The 15,023-nt window shown below is 39.1% G+C and overlaps 1 protein-coding gene across 7 annotated transcripts in view; it reads left to right on the top strand.

Moving 5' to 3' along the window:
• Positions 1-15,023, top strand: part of FHIT (fragile histidine triad diadenosine triphosphatase) — a 1,436,343-nt gene that overhangs the window by 883,807 nt on the left and 537,513 nt on the right. The window lies entirely within an intron of this gene.

Genomic DNA, 15,023 nt, shown 5'->3' with positions numbered 1-15,023 from the left:
AGTGCCCCGATACATTACTGATTAGCTGGTTCTGTTAGTCTTTCTCACTTGGCCTTTGGCTGACCTTGACCTCTACCCAATTCTTGGCCCCTTGCCCCAGTTCACTATATTCTCCCACCTTTCAGCACCAATCTCTTGGAGAGAGCACTGCTCTCTTTTGATCGTGAAGGAAACCCAGGATCCTCTTTTTAAAAACACTGTAGAACAGGGACTCAGATACCAACAGATGTCTGCACATACCAGGGAGTCCAGAGGCGTCTGATGATAGGTCTTGGGCTCTCCTGAAGCCAGAAATCCACAAATACCTTTAAAAAAGGAATACATTTTAAAAAAGCAATGGTCTCCCTTTCCTGAGGTAGAGGAATGCTGGAGGAATAAACAAAGGTGGTTCTTGCTTGTCTACTCTGCCAAGTGCCCACATGGCCAGACAGATTTCAAAGCAGTGGCCCTCTGTAATTTTTAATTATCCTTCCCAGCCATGTCCTTGTCCTCAAGAAGGTGCAGTCTTATCGATGAGGTGAGACACTTGAATGTGAAACCGACTGATAGCTTGTGTGATGAACTGCATTCAGAAAAATTACAGTAAGTAATACATGGCAGGAATTGGAGAAACCAAAAGACCATTGTGGCTGTGGATGCAACTTGGCTGATGGAAGAAGTTGGAGAGCAACGAGGATGTGTCTCCCAGAATCTCTAGAAAGAGCCTCCTAATGGCTCTGTAGTGAAAGACAAAGCAAGCAGGCAAGGAGCCCAGCTCTGGGGCACAGGCTACCAGATGGTTCATTGAAAGTCGGAGCTCAGGGTCTGAGGGGTGAGGGAAGAGGGCTCAACCCTCGGGCTTCAGCCTGCATTTTCACAAAAAGCCTCAATTTAGATTTTAGATATTATTTCCAAAAGAGGAGAGTTACAGAAGTGTTCTGGCTGGAATGCAAAAAGCCCTCTGCCATACCTCTTGACCATTCACCTGCCACGTACTTTGAATTTAAAAAAAGGAAAATCCCACATGCTACAGAGCAACTACACCCATGAGCCACAACTGCTGAGCCTGTGTGCCACAACTACTGAAGCCCACGTGCCTAGAGCCTGTGCTCCACAGCAAGAGAAGCCACCGCAACGAGAAGCCCGCACACCGCAGCGAAGAGTAGCCCCCGCTCGCCGCAACAATAGAAAGCCCGCATGCAGCAACGAAGACCCAAAGCAGCCAAAATAAATAAATAAATTCATTAAAAAAATTTTTTTAAAATTTAAAAAGTTCTGTCATTACCTTAGGAATATCTTAATTATTTTGATTTTATTTTTTCCTGTTCAAAGTTTGCTTTTTTTTTTTAAAGATAGGCATACTTTTTGGACCACTGGTTTGAGATTTCTTCCTTTCTGCTTTTCTCAGTATACCAGGGGCCTCAAAAGCAGAGGTCTTCCATCCTCTCAGGAGCTCTGTCCCTCCCCGCCCATTCCTGTAATAATGTCCTCTCGCCATGCGTCTCCTGCACCTGGCCAGGTGGAGTTCTCCTCTTCCTGCCACCTTCCCCACCCCAAGATTAACAGTTCCAAACCTTCTACTGCAAGCACAGTTGGTACTCAGTTTATTGGTAATTAATGAGTAGTACTTCCTTGGCAGAACATAATGGAACTACAGGGCAATCACTTAGAAAGGGAAACAACTGTCAGTTATCACTCTAATGAATCCTGTTTAACAGAGGTGATGGCAGCCCGGCTGATGCACAACCTTCTGTGCATCCAAAGTGGATCCCTTAATAACCCCATTTCTGTACTGTGTGTAATTTGCAAAATAACTGCTCTCAAGGCCAAATTGTAAAGTGGCTTCAGCTATGGGTAACAGTGTAATTTTGGAACTATTCTCAGAACTAGTTATTAACTGTTCACTGTTAATATTTGAATATGAGTAAAGAGAAACAATTCTTAACATTAAAAATTTAAATAGTATGGTAGTGGTGGTGACAATTATTGAGATGATCATAGCAATGATGTTAACAAATGACGTTAATTGAATCATACGTGACAGGCCCTGTGCTGAACATTTCATATGCATCATCTCACTTAATTCTCAGAACAATCGAGTGTTAAAAATCACTTTTCAGAAGGGCAACTTCATGGCTGTTGTGCAAATATAAACACAGTTTAAGATCTTATTCAGCTCATTAATTTAAGAGGGTGAGGGACCTAGTAAGATGTTAAAATTAGTCCAAAAATAATTTGAGATTTTGTGTGTGTGTGTGTGTGTGTGTGTGTGTGTGTGTGTGTGTGAGATTTGATAGATTATTGGGCCAGATACAGAACAGGATAATGTCCTGCTGGTCCATAAGAGCTCACACAAGTTACTGTCTCCCATCAGTTGTAAAATAGCCCTGTAAACAGAAAGTCACACCCAGCAGTGGGAACACTATACTAAAGAAATCCAGTAATCTCATTTGCCTATTTCCAAGTTTGAAATGTTTTTTCTGATACCTGTAAGGCAGGTGGTGCTATAATTTGCACATTACAGATGGAGAAACTGAGGCTTTGTGATGTTAAGTAACTTGGCCAAGGTTATATGAGAGGTGGAGTGGTGACTGACTTGAGTCTGACTCCTTACGCAGCTGGCACTGTGGTGATGAAGAGCATGGGCTCAGTAAATGAACAGATTTGAGTTCAACTCCCAGTGAACTTGGGCCGGGTAACTACTGTGCCTTTATTTTTTCATCCGTGAGGTTGTGTTGCTAATAGTTTTAAGTCACAATGGTGTTGTGAGGATATGGTAAGGTGACATGTTAAAGCCTTGTGCATGTTGTACATGGCATTGCACTCCCTCTGTAAATGTCAGCAGCTGTTGTCATCATCAGTACTGATCATCACGATCGAGCACCACCTGCATGTTCTTGCAAATAGCAGTGCCCTCACCTTCTCTACCTCGATTGGCCATGGTTGCCTTAAAAGTCTGCGCACATCCAGAGTATGAGCTCCAGGAATCTCCGTCACAGAAAACCAATTCTCCATCACAGTTTTTGTCCAGGATCATGACCAGATTCAACTGACCCCAGGAATAGAAAGGTAGTGTAATAGTTGGAAAAGTATCTCTTCCTCCAGGGAACAAAACGACAACAGTGCCATGTGGCTTATAAAAATATTTGCCCCTGCTATTCTGTAACCTGTAAGACTTTAAGGATGCATGGATCCATGATAACTGTAGCAGGTATCATTTTAAAAACCTACTCAAAGTAAGTATCAGCGTCATACAACACATGCTAGAGTAGATTTTTCTCCATGGCAAAAATCCAAGCATGGCATTCAGTTTTTCCTTCCTGGAACTCATGTTCCCTTGTATCAGTGACAATGGAGTTGAAATGTTTAGGTCTTGTATTGGATATCATCTCACTGTCTTGCTTTGAGCAGATGATCTCTATCAATCTTGTCTTTTGGAATTAAGGAGTGCCAAATGACAGAAATCAAAGGTTCGATGACAAAATGGTGTGTGCTTGGTGAATTTACCATTTTTTTAAATAAGATTTTTCTGTAGATATTAAGGAGGTTCAAATTTTTTAGGAGCTAATTTACTGGAGACACACTTCTCTACTGGCTCCTTATCTCTGAGATTAGAGCCTTACTGAAGTCAGCATATGTACATCTAGTTACTCACATATATCAAAAATTTCTCTTTATGCTCTCATCTTTGTTATGTGGGGTAGAAGGAAGCGTTCATCTCAAAAATGGGACATGATTTCTTGATTTGGAATTCTTCAAAAACACATAAAAATGATGAGCTTTGTCTTCATAGGATTCATGTGTTAGATTTTTGCCTCATCGCAGCAGAAATGCAGCATGTCGGCCTTGTTATTGTGATCCTAAGATGAAGGCAGATACTCATGATTAATTCTTTGTGATTTTCTTGTTATCATTGATAATACAAACAATATGTCTGTACTATTTGAGAGTTGACAAGCACCAAGTATATTTTTAAACATGCCAAGTTTGGTACTCCTCCTACATATTTTCTTAAATTTGTAAAATTGTGAAATATTTGTTTCTTGTATATTTAGAATTATTGCCTTATATGCTCTCTTACCATACTGTGAATGGTCCAAGAGACTCAGTTTAATTTTGCAGGTATATTGTTGTGAGGAATTGTTACAAAGAACTACTCTCAAAGGGTTAAGCAGTTGTTCCTGGTGGAAATAAAGTGGACTGAAAGAGACATTGAAGAGGCTTGCAAATGATATCTTAGTAACTCATATCAGGATCGCCCCAAATCTGTTTTTACAGTTTCCTTCTTGCATGGAAAGACTACAGACAGGTTTATTTTAGCTCAAATTTCTATTCCATATGGCCTTGGCACCCTCAGAGCAAATGTATTTTCTATTTTACTCTTAGTTTTCTCAACCAAAATGAGACTTAAGTCACCAGGGAAATATTGCAGGATGTATTGACTTAGGGGATATATCTTTTCTAATTTTAACTTCTTTAGAAGTTCAGTTGATATAAATATCCTTTAGTGTAGTTTGCCAGGCATTGCGTACTCTAGTTCTAATCAAAAGTCATACCAAGTCAGAAGAGAATCAGGGGTTAGTGAAATTCTTCTCAACAGTTGTGTCTGTTCTACTTCCTAATGGTCACATGTCCTAAACTTTTCATTTTTAAAACCGCTCATGAAGACATACCATGTTACTAAATGTGGGTTCCTTCAGAATATAGTGGGCGGGGGGGAAGAGAGTAGTGGAATTATGTTTTAATTGTATAGTCATTAACTGACTGAATTTGCTTTTTTTCAAAATTTTTACATTAGCCTTCATGACCTTTAAAAACATTGTGAATTAAGGTAGAACACAAGTAATGCAGTCTCATTAACTTTAATAACGTTCAATAAAAATTCTAAATTTAAAAAACTTTCTTCAAAAAACAGTGTGTAATTGCTAAAGCATTGAATAGAGCATCACAGTTTAAAATTATTAAAAATTACTAAGTATCCATTTAGGATGAGATTTGTTTTATGATTGCAAACACCTCCAAAACAAATCGGCAGTCAATTGCAATGCATTTTGCGATGTGAAAGCACCATTAATTACTGTTAATGGTACTTCTCTAATGTATGTAAATACATCATCTGCACCGGAGCTCTTGGCAGTTTTTTCTTCTTTCTAGACAGTTTAAAGATCTTAATTTATTAATATTCACAACAAGCAGAAAGATAAACATTGTTTTGAAGCTCTTGACGAATGGCGATTGGAGACATACTGTGCTTGTGCTGAGAGTAGATATTAGCTTGTCGGCAATAACTCACGGCCCTACATGAAATAGACCCCGAAAGGGAGACCAAGAGTTTAAAATGATGTTATTAAGAGTCTCTGGAAGCACTTTATTCTCAGGTACCTCAGATTTGAAAATTTTATCAGTCTCACTCTACACTTATTTCATTGTTTGTCCCCAGAATGTTAAACTCAGCACAGGCTCCTGCCGTGGTAAGCATTATTTTTGATGCACTTTACTGAGTGTGACTGACAAGGACTTTTTCAGGCAAACATTGGGAGAGCAGTGTTTCCTATTTATTATGTCCTTTCATCTCTGCCTGAGCTAGAATATTCATGCTGTAAAAGTAATAAAAAGAAAAAAGAATATTCTGTGTTTTCTTGCAAGCCTCACCCCCAAATCCAAACAAAGTGAATGCTTTAGTGACTCACAGGTAGGATTTTCACCAATTCAGATATAAAAAAAATGTGACAATTGGCAGAATCATATATCAACATCTGGATCCTTCTCAAGTGTCATAGGCTGAGTAGTAGGAAAGTAAAAGCAAATTTTATAATGAAATGTTTTTGGCATTTATTTTTATCATAGACTAGATTGAAAGGTTTTGTTTTCCCTCATAACTTCTTTAACTTTCTTTGATGGAGACGTGTGTAGTCAGCTTAGCTTAGTTGCTTAATAAGTTAAAAATATCGAGTATTGATGAAAATTTCAAATATTGCTTCTAATTTTGAGTTTCCAGATTTAGCAAATAAGAATACAGGAGCCCAGATCAATTTGAATTTCAGATAAATGCAATTTTTAAAAAGATTTTACAGTATTTTAATGTCCATTTCGTCAGTGGATGTGTTTTGAAATTATTAGGATTCACAGTTTTAAGAGTAGAGCGAAGGAAAGATGGAAAACGCAAAAAGTTGGTTCTTGTTAAATTTCAGTTAAAATTTGTTTCGTGTAAGTATATCCCATGTGATACGTGGCGGCACATACTTACCCTAAGAGATTTTTGTTGTTTGCCTGAAATTCAGCTGCTCATTCTCTGTTTCATCTGGGAATGCTCTTCTAGTTTATGATGAGAAAAAAATCGGTGCTTTTTGTGAGCATTGAAACGCACACACTAGATTTTTTAATGTGTAAAATGGCAGTAAAAATTGTAGCAAATCTCCCAAGGCCGTTGGGAGTATTAGACGCATTGATACTAGTAAAGCTCGTGGAACAGTTCCTGGCGTCTGGTAAGCACTGTGGAAGAACACAAGCTTTCGTTCTCAAATGATCATTTGTTCTAATGTTAGACACCTTTTCTACCGGAAGCCTGCTGTTACAGATAAGTAAAAATGTGAAGGAATCTTCCTGATGTCATTGACAACAACTATAGTTCATCTAGAAAAATATAGGGTGCCACAAGTGACCCTGTGACCGAAATATGTAGAAGTTCAATATGTTACCGTGCTCACAGGCACTGAAAAGAGCCACAGCAATGGCAACTTTTCCTTTTGCTTTTTATAGAGACACATTGTATTTATTATTATGATATGACAAGTCGGCTCTGGAACATATGTGTGCTTGAGAAAAGAATAGAGCAAGGATAAAGGAGCCAGGTAGGAGCCAAAGTGCTAGTCACAGTTGGTAGTGAGCAAAATGAAGTTCAGCAGTGTGATCACAGAAATTCTTATTACGCCAGATGGAAATTCACCATGGTGGTGGTGGGTGTTTTAAATGTAAGATCAACCAGTGTTCCTGATTATTCATTTGTGATCCCTAAGAAATGCCAAGTACTGGGCACCCCTACCTTCTATCCCTGCTCTGGGAGTCAGTGCAGAAGTCAGAGCAGGCTGGGTTATAATGTATTGTTACAAAATAGTAACAACAGTAACAAAATTTCTGAGGCTTAATCAACCATCACTTATTTCTCATCCTTGGAGGTCCCACCGTGGTTCCAGGGGTCTCTCCAGAGCTGCTCTCCTCCGAGGGGTGGCTCACCATTTTACTCCACTGCTGACTGGTGGCACCTTTATTTCAGGACTTGAGGTTTACTACAGTTGTGGAAGAGAGGCATTGGCAAGTGCACATGGGCAGTGATGTGGAGCATGTTACTGCTGATCACAGCCAGTGGCCCACAGCTGGTCATGTGGCCCTGTGCAACTGCAAAGGGGGTTCTGAAACATAACCTTCGACGTGTCAAGCAATGCATGTTCTGGGAGAGGACCCAGAGCAATTAGCACTAGTTTGCCATACTGGCAAATGTTGCCGATGGATTCTGCTCTTCCCTTCCACAAAGCCCAGAGGCAACTTCAGAATTCCTCTGCACTGTGTGGCAGGCAGTAGCTGGCAATCAAAACTGGCAAGAGAAGTTGAGACACAGATGTAGAGAACAAACGTATGGACACCAAGGGGGAAAAGCGGCGGGGGGTGGGGGGTGGGGTTGGTGGTGGGGATGGTGGTGTGCTGAATTGGGCGATTGGGATTGACATGTATACACTGATGTGTATAAACTTGATGACTAATAAGAACCTGCTGTATAAAAAAATAAAATAAAATTTAAAAATTAAAAAAAAAAACCAAAACTGGCAAGAGAGCTGAAACCTGTTAGCCATTGCTGCACTGCTCCCAGAGAAAACATCTATTGCGGTAGGAATTTGGATGTCATGCATAGTGATTAGAGTTTTAGGAATAAGTGCAAATAGATTCTTAGGATAGTCTTCATCACAGGTTTATTGATTTGAATTTACCATCCCTCCAGCTTCTGTTTGATTTGGCAGAAGGTAGTTTCCAGGTATCCCGGTGATCAATCTCAACGATAGTATTTTAAAAATGTTATCTCCAATTGACCTGAAATTTAAGTCCTCCCTAGCTTTGTTCCCATGCAACACAAGTATTAGGAGTTTTTCATAACTGTGATGAAAAGGGGAGAGACGTATTAACAAACGTTGAAATAAAAGTTGAAAATTGTTTTTTGATCCTGGTGTAAAACTGATGGTATCAAAGCTTTTTCCAGCTTAAGGCAGCCTTGTCCATGATACCTGAAAGTGCTGCTTGATGAGAATCAGATCAGCCCCCGTTTGAGCCTGGCCACTTCAGTTCAGTTTTCAGTTAGGTGAAATTTTCTGGTGAGTGACACTTTCTCCCAATTAACTTTGATGAAGGGATGTAGCCTTAGAATGTTCTCAAGTTGGGAATATGAGTTATATGTCAGTGAGATCTGATTCTTGGAAGACTGGAGAATAATGAAGACACCTTTGAAATGGCGAATTACTTTTCAAAGTTTTTCTACAATGCGGTTGTTCATACTGGTCCTAATCAACAACATTTGTTGTTGATGTTTTCTTTTGAATAGCTCTTCAGTTCAAGGCGCAGTGCTAGACACTGTGATGAACATTACGTTATAATAGAAGTATTTTACAGTGGAATATTACTCAGCCATAAAAAGAAACGAAATTGAGTTATTTGTAGTGAGGTGGATGGACCTAGAGTCTGTCATACAGAGTGAAGTAAATCTGAAAGAGAAAAATAGTGTATGCTAACACATATATATGGACTCTAAAAAAAAAAGGGTTCTGAGGAAGCAAGGGGCAGGACAGGAATAAAGACGCAGATGTAGAGAATGGACTTGAGGACACGGAGAGGGGGAAGGGGGAAGGGAGAAGGGGGAGCTGGGACGAAGTGAGAGAGTAGCATTGACATATATACACTACCAAATGTAAAATAGATAGCTAGTGGGGAGCAGCCGCATAGCACAGGGAGATCAGGTTGGTGCTTTGTGACCACCTAGAGGGGTGGGATAGGGTGGGTGGGAGGGAGACGCAAGAGGGAAGAGATATGCGGATATATGTACATGTATAGCTGATTCACTTTGTTGTAAAGCAGAAACTAACACACCGTTGTAAAGCAATTATACTCCAATAAAGACGTTAAAAAAAAAGGTTATAACAGAAGTACTTTCTAAAAATAGAAACTGAGAAATTGGAGAAAGAGAAAAATATGGCCAAATATAATCAAGTGCTTAGCTGTGTTTTTCACGATCAAAAGTCAGAGGAGCTAAGGCTGGAGAAATTGCTCAGGGTCGGAGTAGGGCTGTTGGAGGAGGAAAAAAAAAAATCACTGAGCATTCGATTAATTAAATATGTCAGGAGGAGAGAGAGGTTGTATGGCGCCCCACCCTGAAGTCATAGACATTTAGTCAGAAGCTGTTTCTTCTTGCCTCTTTCAGTGAGAACCAAGCTTTCCTTGAACTCGTAGTGATTTTAAAAAAAGGACAACACACAAACAGTATCATTTAATTCCCACAGTATAATGATTCCAAGTGGCCTTCAGTTAATTTCTAATTAGAACCTCCATATACTTCTTTTAAAATACAAGTTAAGATAGATGCAAAAAATATTAGTCTGACATTGAATCATACAGGTAGTCAATGTAAGTGTTTAATCATCTCCTGAGAGTAGGCATTTTTTTTCTTTTGTAAGATTACTCATAGTTTTTAATTGATGAGACCTATGTTAATATATGTTTTTAAAACTACAGAGATAATATACAAGCCCATTTTCTTGGGTAATCTGCACCCCACCCATTCCCCCTCTTTCCCTGAGTCCTTCTCCTCTATCAAGAGGTTCAAAAGTTAGGTGTGCAATCTTTGATACCTTTCCCTAGGTGTTTTGCTGTTGTTACCTGTTTTGTTCTGTTTTTTGTTTTCTGCTAAAACCTAATAACTAAAGGTCATCAGGAACATACTTGAATTCCAAGGTAGGTTTATTAGCCTGCTGCAGCAAGGGTGAACACATGCCGGAACTGTGGGTTGTCTCAAAAGGATGAATTAGAGAAGGGGTACTAGAAGATTTGGGGGGCTGAAATTAGTCATGGTATGTTCTTAGGTATTTGTCAGAATATGTCAAGTAGGCAGTTTCTGGAACAGTTTCTGAGTCTCTGAGAAAAATGCATGGCTCTGAATGAACTAATGGTAAGTTTAAGCTTATCTGTCGTCATGGTTTGGTTAGGTACAGCTTCTCTGTTTCATGAGTCATAGTGCAGCTTTGCAAGGTATGGTTGATATTCCCATTCTCAAGGGGTTCATAAGTAAGACTCTCCTGCTGAAATGTAGTACCTATTGTACATTTCCAATTTTTCTTCTTGTCCTCATGAAGCAGTACTAATGCCATATGTCACAGACTTACTTTCCTATTTTAAAACACTGATGTTAGTTTTATTTTGTTGATCATAAAGCTATTAAAGAGTTAGAATAATGCTTTTAGATTAGATTTTTTTTTAGAATAAATCACTTACAGGAAAACCATTTCACTGTTTTGAATGAATGAACAAATGAGATTCTTGAGAGAGGGGAGGCCTGAGTAAGATCCAGGAATCTAAGGAACCCTAGAGAATCTAGGATGGTTTTGGGAGATCTGATTTGGGTATTAGAAAGGTGGGCACTGTTTAGAAAAGAGCTGGAAACCAGGGAAACCAGTATGATGCCCATAATAATAGAGGTTAGGGAGAATGGGGGCTGGATTTAGGGCCGATGGAGTGAAGTGGACAGATTTGAGAGCTGCCCAGAAGTACAACCTAGATGTGACTGGGCAGGTGAATGGGTAAATGAAATGTGGTACATCTACATCATGGAGATTATTCAGCATTGAAAAGAATAAACTATTAATCCACACAGAAACTTGCATGCATCTCCGGAGAGTATGCTGAGTGAGAAAAGCTAGTTTCTAAAGGTTACATGTTGTATGATTCCATGTATATAGCATTATTAAAATGACAGAAGTATGGAAGTGGAGAACAGATGAGTGGTTAAGGATGGGTAGGGAACTGGGGTGGGAGGGAAATGGGTTTGGTTACAAATGGGCAATACGAGGGATCTTTGAGAATGGAAATGTTCTGTGTCTTGGGAAAAAAACATACAAAGGTGAACGATTTAACTGAGGCTGTAGGTTTATTTTTGTAATTGTTATTTTAGGCACAGCATATGATTGCAGTCATTGTTTCTGCACTCATGTCCATTGGTGTTTAGAAACTAAAATTGTGGTGTAATGAAATTAGTTCATTATTCTGGTCCAACTTCTGTTGCTAACTAAGTTGTGACCTTGGTCACGTTCTTCATATTTGCTGGAACTTAGGCTCCTCTTGAGGGCTTTGGAATAATTACCGTCAGAGGTCCCTTCCAGATGTAAAATTTGATGGTTTCATGTTTGAATGCATCAGCTGCATTTCAGCATCTCAAAAGTACACTCAGACGTGCAACAGTGGGTCTGTTATGTTATTGATTTTATTTCATCAGGAATGTTTTTGCATGGGTTATTTTAATGCGTGGAACTTACCAGTATTTCTTTTCAACAATGCCAAAGGTTAAGACCCCCAATTCCCCCCTTGCAGTTAGTTCTCTAAGTACTTCTATGGAGACTAGTGACTTCGAAGTCAAAGACGAGGATCTTTATGTTTTCCTTAGTTAGCTCCTGTGTCCTGTCTCCTTAACTTTTGTAGTTTATAAATTCTGTGGTATTTGACTTGAGCTTTTCAGGAAAAGTGCAAATTAGAAATAAGTAATTGATCACTATGGGCATAGAAACCCCAATAGTCAGAATGTGCAAAGTAAAAATATCTCTTTCCACCATTACAATTAATGACCCAATATTATATTTAGACTGATTTTTCACATAGAAATGTAATCTTGGGAAAGAAATAATAGCTATAAACCAAGGTGTATATTATAGTATATTTGAACATCAGCTCTATATTACTTATGTTTTCAAAGGCATTTTTATCCTTTGAAAGCTCTGGTTTAATGTATTATATATATTGGCATCAGGGGAACCAAAATGAAATATCAGTTTGATTTAGGGTTGCTATGGAGAACATTTTCATGTTTCAATTCAATAGTTTATAATATATTTATGCATGCTTATATACATATACTTAAGCACATTTATAGTTTGGTGAATATTTTTAATTGACTATCATGATTTAATAATAGCCATTTGAAACAAAGCCAATAAGCAAGAAAAAACACACATTTCAAGTTCATTTTATGACTGTAAGAGAAAGCGTTTTAAAAGACTTGCACACTTTTTCTGCACAGAAAGCTTTTCGTGATCTTTTTGATATGCCTGCTAATATTATTCAGTATTCATCCTTTGATTTCCCGGCTTCATTAGTTAGTATTTATAATTGCTTGGGTTTGGGGTATCTTGGCCAGCAATTTAATTACATCTAACTATCAAGTCACAGACAGAATGATCTTATTCTACTTGCACCATTTTGTCCTGGGTATGATATTCCCTTATACTGTCTCCTAAGACTTTCTTAGAGCAGCATGTCCTAGGAAGTTTTGGTTCAATAGTTTTTAAAATAAAAGAGCTCAAGAGCAGTGAACGGCAGCTAACATTCAAGTTAGGCTGCAGCCATCAGATTTTCTCAGGTTCCTCAACTATTATTCCTGAAGGGGAAGGGAAACTCCCAGTTGTTTAGGATCCTCTTTGTGCCTGACACTGCGCTAATCTGGAGGTGATATTCAACTACAGTATAATATACATCTTGGTTTATACTTACTATTTCTAATTAAATCTCTTACACTAATCTTATAGAAAGAGAAAATGTCACCCACTTACTTAAAAGTCCTTACTTGTCTCTTTTAGCTTCTGGTGACTCCTGGGGTTCCTTGGCTTGTGACACCGTAGCTCCAATCTTTGCCTCTGTCTTCCCTGCCACTTCTCTGTGTCCAAATCTGTCCCTCCTTTCTCTCATAAAAGCACCAGTCCTTGGATTTAAGGCCTACCCTAAATCCTGTATGATTTCATCTTGATAACCCTAATTAATGACATCTGCAAAGATCCGAGGATCAAATCAAAGCTAACTCCGAGTCAGAAAGTGTAGGGTGAGGCCACTTGATTTTCTCGGGTTCTGCGGGCATTTATGCTTGTCTGCATTCCTCCTCCCCTGAGCAGCCCCCTGGACCAGACTGCTAAGACTCGAGAGTTTTTGGTGCAGGAGCCTACGTAAATGCCGCATCTCTTCGCCTCACCCCTGCGTTTCCTTTGCCTTCTCCTCTCTTCTGTTGTTTTAGTGCCATGTATGTTTCAGTCACACCATTCATCTCTAGTGAAATGTGTTCTAACTTCCAAATAGGCAACACACAGTCCAGTATTTGAAACAGAATTCATTTGGAGAGACAGTATAATGCAGCGAATGAAGCACAGGCTTTGGAGTTAGGAAGAGAGAGTTTCATTTTCCGATTCTAGACCTTCCCTTGCTGGGTATGAAATGCAAGGGAGTTAGTTACCATCTCTGATATTGCTGTCTGTATCTTGTCGTGAGAAGTGGAGATGCTCCACTTCCAAGCTCACTCACAGGGTGGTTGGCGGATTCAGCTCTTCTATGCTTGTTGGACTGTTGGCCTCAGTTCCTTGTCACATGGGCTTCCTGTAGGGCACCTTGCTTCTTGTAATGTAGCAAGCGAGAAGAGCCAGAGAAAGAGAGTAAGAAAGATGGGAGTTTTCATTAACTAATCTTAGGGTTAACATTCCAATACTTGTGCCCATTCGGTTTATCAAAAAGAAGTCACTAGATCCATAATACGATCAAAGAGAGAGAGGAATGACACAAGGATGTGAATCCCAGAAGGTGGGATCATCAGAAGACATTTTAGAAGCTGCTAAGTGTGGTACCCTCCCCCCAAACCAATCTTCGTATCTTTCTTCGGACTATCACCTAGTATTTCTAGCTCGGGGTACGTACTGACTCTTGTTTCCTGCAATGTCTTCTGAGCACAGAGAGGCCGGATGTCAAGTTGGAATAGTGAAGCATAAAAGAGTTAAAGAGTTGGCTTGGGAAGCCCCAGAGAATCAGGAACAGTATTGTGATAAGAACCTCAATCCGCTGATATCCTGGTGGGTCATTATCTCCGGAATTATTTTGCTACGTGATTACACGTGAACTGTAGAGCTTCAGAAATAAACCACTCTAGCAGGCCAGGAGGGAACCACATGAGCAGTCATTTAGAATGTGCCACTGCCGAGAGAATTGCTACATGGCAGTTCTTTGAAACCGCTTTACCAAACTATAGTTTCTATGTCTGCTGTAACTGCTCCTTGTAAGTCAGAGCAGCTCTACCCTCATTCCTTGTTCTGAACACCCGGTTCTGAAACCAGCATTTCAGGACTATATTTTTGGGAGAACACTGAACATCATTTCTAGGCATTTCCAATTCTACATAATTAGAATAGAAAGACTTTCAAGTCGGCTTCAGGTTTTAGCTTGTTATATAAATAAGTTCACAGGAATCACAAATGCTTTACAGAAATCTGACAGCAACTATAAAAGGTTTTTGAACGTTTTTGTTGCCAAAGTCCCAGGAATTGCTGGAATCTTAAATAGCCCGTTTTAAGCTCCAATTCAGAAGCTTTTTGTCATGTTTAATAATGTGGAGAATAATTCCTTTTCTGTTAGTCGTTTCCTCTTTTATAATCCACAAGGATCTTTGAACCATAGAATGGATATTTTCTAGAGCTATAAATTGGAGGTCCTTTTGGTCCAAAACTTAAAATGGCCTTTTAATGTACCACTTCTGTAAATCCACTTATCTAGGCCTAAAGCTTCATTAAAATCCATTTAAATGAAAGCATTATATAGGTATATGTCCAATTCAAACGGTGATCATTTTGAAATGAGAATGCCATGGAGGACATTATAAATTCCTGTGTGCAGTAGGAAATTTAGTAGAAACAAAATTATTTTACCTTATTAAATATTAGTATTAAAATTAGAACCATATTTTCTTATTTCCTCCCCTTTCTTTTAAGGTA

This window comes from Aethalodelphis obliquidens, unplaced genomic scaffold (assembly GCF_003676395.1).
Source record: "Aethalodelphis obliquidens isolate GAN/ISIS:26980383/991018 unplaced genomic scaffold, ASM367639v1 scaffold22, whole genome shotgun sequence".
Taxonomy (NCBI): domain Eukaryota; kingdom Metazoa; phylum Chordata; class Mammalia; order Artiodactyla; family Delphinidae; genus Aethalodelphis; species Aethalodelphis obliquidens.
The sequence above is the reverse complement of the archived record's forward strand: the minus strand, read 5'-3'. Positions and strand labels throughout refer to the sequence as shown.